Source organism: Agrilus planipennis, unplaced genomic scaffold, assembly GCF_000699045.2.
Source record: "Agrilus planipennis isolate EAB-ADULT unplaced genomic scaffold, Apla_2.0 scaffold109, whole genome shotgun sequence".
Taxonomy (NCBI): domain Eukaryota; kingdom Metazoa; phylum Arthropoda; class Insecta; order Coleoptera; family Buprestidae; genus Agrilus; species Agrilus planipennis.
In genome coordinates, this window is record NW_020438934.1 from 911519 (window position 1) to 919562 (window position 8044).

The 8044-nt window shown below is 33.6% G+C and overlaps 1 protein-coding gene across 2 annotated transcripts in view; it reads left to right on the forward strand.

The window, feature by feature from the left end:
* The window catches only part of LOC108742727, a 55187-nt gene that overhangs the window by 15392 nt on the left and 31751 nt on the right, over window positions 1–8044 (forward strand). Inside the window, exon 1 of one of the 2 annotated variants that reach the window (XM_018478028.1) lies at window positions 5578–5876. The exons of the other annotated variant lie outside the window; for it this stretch is intronic. The gene's annotated coding sequence lies outside the window, so the exon portion shown is untranslated. Of the gene's footprint in view, window positions 1–5577; window positions 5877–8044 lie in introns of those variants that run through there. 2 annotated transcript variants of the gene reach the window in all.

An 8044-nucleotide genomic window follows, 5' to 3' on the forward strand; every position in this document is an offset into this window, starting at 1 on the left:
GGGAAATCAGGTTGTTCCGTAAATATGGCTTGCCATTTTTCTGTGCAATATTATTGATGTAAAAATACTCTGAATTTCGAATAATCGCTTACAAAATTACGATGTTTACTTAAGGCCTTAAATAAAGTATTTTTGCATACTTTATGTGTCTTGTAAAGTATAACGTTGGCACAGTCGAAATAGAGTACAATACTTTATAATAAAGTACGGGTGGCAACCCCAATCAGGATGGAAGAAGCGGTAGACATAACACAAAGCATAGCACAGAGTAAAGTCACTTTCAACAAAAAAGAATTACTTCTGATCTTGTGAATGGTTAAATTGGTAATTCTAGAATAATTGCTACATAAAAATGTACTTGGTACCGTGCGGGCGCGCCAGAAAAGAAAAAGGTAAAAGCATTTGTGATTTGATTAAAATACCGTGGATAGAAAAAGTTAAAAATTACAAGGTACTGGAAAAAGTAGAACAAAAGGTGTTATGGAAGAAGGGAAAAGGAGAGCTGAAATGGTAGGTCACCTTTTGAGATATGAAGGGCTAGTTAGGGATAGACTAGAAGCAGAAAGTAATGGGGAGATGCGAAGATTGGTTCAGAGTGTGTAGAAATGGAGGTGCGTGTCCATAATCTTTGGACTAACGGTCTTGTGATGTTCATTAAGATTTATTACTTGTTTACTTCAAAAAAGAGCTTAATTTTTGAGAAAATAGTGCATTGTATAAATAAAACAATTACAATGTTGAAAAAAGTCAGTTCAATACGAAAGGTAGATTACTATGGTATAAAATCATCAATGGTTTTTCAATATCCAAAGTGGCAGAAAATGTTATTATTCGTCTAACTAATAGATATAATATTCACAATCATTCCGTACCTATTAACGTACATATAATGTGATATAATATTATTAATAACAAATAGAGATGGTTTACTATCGCTTCTTTATCATCAGTTTCAGTAGAACATGAAACACCATGCACGGTTGGTGTAGATTAACATGCCAAGATAGCATATGTCAAATTTTTCGAAAAATTATCTGTTGGTGAGCATCAAAGATGCTTTCTGTTATCAGTTTTATTAATGAGTAGCCTGATACATTATCATAAATACGTGCTTAAACGTAATATTTGAAGGTTACTTTATGTAGTACAAAATACATATCTTAAAAAATTTAATTTAAGAGATAAAATTCATGATGTTAGTAAATGTCATACATAATTATACTTGTATGTGGATGTTTACTAAAATTGTGTAACATTTTAGGTCAAAATTAACAGATAACTTTTTAAAATTTACTTGTGTACTTATTCACTGAAATTATCAACTAACTGATAAGCATCAATTATGAATAAGTACGTTTTATTTTTTATTACACAGCATACCAAACACGTGTATTCCTGTGTATCATTTAATTTATTGTGTTGCAAGAAATTTCGATAATGGCGGTTATTATCTATTTCAAAGAAGGTTATTATATATGTATATATATATGTATATATATATAGGCAGTGCAAGGATTGATAAAGACAATTTATTTATTTTTAAGAGCAGACAGCTAGTTGTTATTTGTCTGGCCTTATTTTCATGACGCCAATTATAGCGGCCGTTGTTTGTTCGTTGTTTGTTTTATTTACATGCATAGTATTATTAGATTATTACTTCTTACTCATAGCCATCTGGTAATTAACTGCCTTTTTTTGGAAAAATAGTAGGAATTAGTAATGATTAAATACATGATCATTCTTGGCCATCCATTAATCAGTCATCATAGAGCAACAAACTTTAAATGCTTAATATTATAGGCGTAATTCAATTTTGCACTGAATACAGGTGGTTTTTAAAAATACCCCCAATCGAACAAATATCGAAAAGATTAACCACCTCCTACATACAGATGCAGCAATAAAAGAAAGATCAATTTGGGCACCGAAAAGTGCCCAACTGAACGACTCCAAAACCTTGTATTTTCTTTACCTAAAGTTAATGAAGAAAAGCAACAATTATTTCTTATTAATTTGAGGTATTCTGTAATTGGTTAGAAATTAAATTAATTTCACATTAATGTTTAAAAATGAATAAATATTGACCGCTATTAAAAGAAAAAAATTAATAGAGTGAATTAATGTTAAGCAAATTAATAATATCAATAAATTGATTAATTTTAAAAATGTGAACAGTTGAATAATTTTTAGTATTTTTAAATAAAAGTAACATTTTTATCCATTATATTTATTAGATTTTGTACTAGCTATATACTACACCATTATTATTATTATATTACAGCTGAGGGTTGTAAATAAAACGTGGAAAAAAACTGAAGAATTTACCAGAAGTTTTTAGGAATTGACGCTATGTACAGGGACGCAACAAGGAGGGGCCCACGGGTGCCCGAGCTTGATTGGGTTGGGCACCCAGTCTATTTCAGTCAATTCAGATAAAAACCCAACTTGAAAATTCGGTTTAAATAGTTCAAGCTCGTAAATGAGCAGCTGAACTCGATCTTTTCAAGTATAAGAAATTCAATACATTAGTGACATTTTTTTTTTGTTTTTAGTAATTTATAGTATTATGATGGGAGCACTCAGTCAAACTGTAACTTTGTTGCGCCCCTGGCTATATATGATATAAATTTGTTTCATAAGTAGTATTAATACACAGTGAAATAAATATTAGATGCTCAATTTTTATTAGGTAATTTGTTAGACTCTAATAATATTTCTATGTATGCAGTTACCTAAGTAATTTAAATTATGGAAACGGTAAGTATAGTAGATAAAATTAAACCTACGAAGTGACATGTAGTTGGTATTTCGTACGTCATAATGTTCATTTACCGTGACGACAATGAACAAATGGGATGGGATGGTACGCTGTTTTTAGGCTTATCAGCCATCGCAGAATCTCCTTAAGCATGAATGAGAATTACAATACAGAAAGATGTAAATTTGAGAATTTCCACTTGAAAAAATACCCACAGAATTTCTATTTGCTTGAGAAAGAACCAAGACCATTTCGCATGACGCTTCTAACATATTGTTTTATTATTTCAATGGCCTTTCCACGTGAGGGCTTACCTATGTCTGAAAATAGCAACTAATTATGAAAATTTTCGCCTTCCTCCGAAGTCCTTATGCGAATTGTGGCTTTGTAGAAATGCGTATTCATATGTATGAGTGTGCATGGCTTCACCAAGTTCCAACAAGAGGTGGTCAGAAGTAGGGTTGCCATCTCTAAAATTTAGAAACCAGGACAAGACGCGTGAAAACCCCGGATTTCAGAGTCCAGAACCCGGACATGTCAACAGGTTTTTTTAAACATAGTCAGTGCAATAAAAANCGAATTGATATACTCCAGCTGTGTAAAACTGAAAACTACAAGACAGATACAAGATTCTTAGAAAACTTCACTTATTAGATGAACCCAAAGCTAAAGAAACTGTGGTTTCCATTTCTTTTTCTTATTACAATGTGTAAAAGATCAGAAACAAAATGAGGTTGTAAATATTTTGATATAAAATGATTGATGTTGATTTTACATCAATAAAATTATTTACAACCCTATTTTGACTCTGATCTTTCACGCTAAACAAACTATTTTGGCACCATTGTCTTTTTTCCAATAAAAACGGCTGACAAAGGCAAATAAGGAAACATATAGAAGAATTATTTGCTGCTGAATTGAAATGTGAAGATTATCTGGGGATAGGAAGGAGTGGAGGTGCGTGTCCAATCAGTCTTAGGACTGACGACCTTATGATGATGATGAAGTAAATGTAGGTACTACAAAAAAGTATTTATTTGAAAAACGTATTTTGAAAATACTTATTTTGCATTTAGCATTTAAAATACAAAAGGGAAATCTGCTTTATATTTTACATTTGATATAACAAATCAAAAAAGCATTTGCATTTTGTATTTAAATACTTTTAAAAAACCATTTTGCACATCTCTAATGTTTACTCTGATAGTTTAAGGCAAAAGCTCCTTATTAAAAGAATCTTAAATTACGGAAATTAAATTCATTAAACAATGAACGCAATAAGAAAACGTTTGGAGCAGGAGGCTGGAGAACTGATTCAGGTCTAAAGGCCGTCGCGGTTTGATGTCCATATCGGTTATCGGAGACGGAAAGACCTCTGAAGAAGCTGCAATCGACGACAGGACAGCGTCAGGTCACCTAATACTGGCCGCGAAATCCTTTATCAATTTGTTGGGTTTAGAAAACTTTAACAGCTAAATGGGTATATATTTGGACCGGTGAGCACCTTTGTCATTGTACCATAAACTATAACAGGTACTAACATTTTAATTATGGCAATCCCTACTACCAAAACCAAACCTAAGGGATTTAGTGCATAGCCCTTTACAGCTACCAATCATCAAACCTATGCTAGCGCATACCACTTATCCACTGGTGCATACCACATTACACAAACCAATCAGGAAGTTCCCTTTCACCATAAACCTAACTTAAGCTCACATTTCGAAGCATTTCACGCACGACATTCAGGGAAATCTTTTTCCACCATGATCCAGCCCACACCCTCTGTGCATAGCACTTCATACAAACTCTTCAGGGAGTCCTCTCTCCTCCTAAATACATGAGGCATGACACTTCTCACAAGTCAATCAGTGAATCTATTCTCATCATAATTCAACGTAATCACAAGGTGAACAGCACTTCACACATGTGAATGATGGTTCCATTATACGTCTATACCGTAACCCAATTTAACCAGCGAATATATGGTCACAGCCCCTACATCTTATCTATTATCCTACGGCGACCGAATTTAAAAGTACGTTCAACACGATAAAATATTTTTCGTATTAAGTGACAACATTCTAGACATTGAAAGTAGGTCAGTTGTCCAGTTTCGTTCATTTGTTAGATGATTTAATCCTCAACCAATTGCATGATATCCTACCTTACAGAAAACTATGTTACAGGGTTACAGCCCTCCCTATTCTAGAACCATACAGATAGCGATTCTTCTTATCTTCCTAAACAAAGTCATAAGACAGTGCAATGTACGACCGCCTCGTCATAAGGGGGAAATATGTTTTTCCGTATCTGCCTACGTCGCAGCTAAAAAATTAGTGTGCCACGCCATGATCTAACGTAGCTATACATTCTTAAAGTCGCGAGTCGTAAAACTGGTTTTGGACGCCTTGCACACGAAAACCTTTTTATCCAAGAATAGTAGGACGTGAGTAGAGTCGATTTACAGTGGCATTAAATTTAGTTATGGGGTACTACGCTGAAACACGCTCTCAGCATGCAAACTGTTGGCTGCGTGATTCAATTGCCGACCATATAGTAAAAACACTTTTGTACACAACTTTTATGTGTACGTATTTAAAACGTTCGTGTAACGTAAACTGTGTCGCTTCCATTTATAAATAAATATACATATATATTAATGGACAGTCCACTTTAACTGCTTTTTTTATAACAGTACCTACTTATTTTACTCCCTATACAGAACGTTGTCCTAACCGACTTTTATGTTGTAGATCAATAATATCGTCATGCTGTATTTATTACGAAGGGCGAAAAACGTCTCAACTTTACTTTATAGTTAGATCAACAATTTCAAATTGCCCCTATCATAAAATTTTATTAAAAAAATAACATTTGTTCCAGAAAAGTGACTTTCTAATTTTCATTTTGATGAACGTCAATTGTTTTTCTTATTCGTTCACATTACGGATCTGCTCGTTTGGTTCAGATTGTACATTCGTCTACGTAACGATACGTATGTACATTATGGTCATGGTATCATGCGACTGTTGTGTCGGTTTGCGTGACCATTCTGCATGAGCGTGACGTTTTAAAGTCATGCACTGGCTGTTGTGAACGTCGACCCGTGACCAAGGTAATCATTTTCAAATACAAATCACGTTCACATGTATGTAAATATGTATGTATTTACATTCAAACCTACACATAATCATCGACATAACAAAATACAATGGAGGTCTGCATGGTGGCAGTGATGATTGTGTGATGGTGTATTCTAAAAAACATCATCACCTTTAACGTATTTTGTATTCCAAGTTATTGTTACTAAACGTCATGCGAAATTTATAGTAACAATCTTAAAATGAGTTGTAGAACTCACGAAAGCACGTGCACTTATGTAGTGTCAGAACATACAAACATGCTGCTTACAAATTTTGCTAGTTTATTTGTCATTGGTAGGCTCATTAACAATAAGAACAAAGGAACTGTGGGATCACTAGCTGTGAATACATTTTGATTATCTAATAACATAATCTAAGGAGATTTAAGGTGGAAACTGAAATCATCATCATCATAAGGTCGTCAGTCCTAAGACTGGTTGGACACATTCCTCCACTCTTTCCTATCCTGAGCTAAACTTCGCATTTCCCTAAAACTAAAACTGAAATGTTGAACATTTAACAATGGTAGGTTTATTTTTGTTAATGCCAGAAAACCATTGTGCTTTGTAGTTCTCTGATTCGATTGATTGCTATGTCACAGATTTAACGCATCTATTTTTATCTACATGCAATCTTATGATTTCTTTTTGAAGCTTGCTTTAAAGGACAATTATTGGACACTTTTTATCAACTTTCTTCATCATAAGGTCTTTATCCAGAAGACTGGTTGGATACGCACTTCTACTTCATCCTTTCTTTAGTCACTCATCGCATTTCTCGAAAACTAGAGCAGCCAACATTTTTAATTATTTGCTAGCTCTACTGTCTCTGTTTCTGCTTAGAATGTATCTTTAATAAGCCTTTCATGTCTGAGAAGGTGTCCCACTATCTTACCGACATATCTCGCCTATTTTTTATTGATTTCCTCTGTTCTCTTACTCCCACTCATTTCCAAATTTTGTATTTGCAGCATTTTTAACATTCTTCTATAACGTCACATCTCAAACGCTTCCACAACTTTGCTCCAAACATATCTATATCTTTAATAATCATTTTGTTACATAAAGGAATGTGCGTAATGTTCCAAACGATTTTGCGTGCCTGCTTGAGCGCGTGTGAAGGAAACTAAAAATTTCTGGCAACATATCCGTAAACATAAATAGGGAACATTAAGTTGGAAACTTTTTCCTTTTTCGTATATTATAAGTGTTGATCAATGTTAACTTTGGTATTTATTTTACCTTTATTGACACAACTGGCTTGTCAAATGCAAGATAAATTCCGTAGAACTTTAACCGCGTGGTAAAAGGTTTAAAAATAAGTATTTTCTTTATCTAATCACCTCATTGTTGGCAAATAATTCATTTTTTTTAAGTAACGGAAAACACGATATGTATATCATTACGCGTTTAAAATGGCGGTAAAACCTTCGGTTATCTTATCTGTTTAACAGTTACACGAAAACAGAACACTTCACGTGTTATTCTATGAACTAATTATTATGTAGGTACTTGTGATTAATAGTTTTTAACTTACAATTACCTGGCTCTTTACATTCATTTTTAACGGCCTTCATTGAGTAGGACGCACACCCTGCAATGGCTCGGTTACATGCTTAACCACTTGAACGAATTANCTTAAAAAGGGGACAAAGAGACATTCCATGAATGCCTTCTAATTCTTTAACTAAAGAGAGCCCAAAAAATTATAAACTCCTTGGAAATAGATAATCTAAAATGTTGGATCGATATTGTTTTCCGGGTTCAATGTCATGGTCCATGAAATTTTGGAGTTCCAATTTGATATCAGCACCTGCCAAATCACCACTTATCGTACCTTTAGCAAGGAACTACAAAATTCTATGAATTACGGCAAAACAGCCCCCAAAAGAATATCGAATTGATATACTCCAGCTGTGTAAAACTGAAAACTACAAGACAGATACAAGATTCTTAGAAAACTTAACTTATTAGATGAACCCAAAGCTAATGAAACTATGGATTCCATTTCTTTCTCTTATTACACTGTGTAAAAGACCAGAAACAAAATGAGGTTCTAAATATTTTGATATGAATTGATTGATGTTGATATGACATCAGTAAAATTATTTGCAACCCTATTTTGACTCTGATCTTTCACG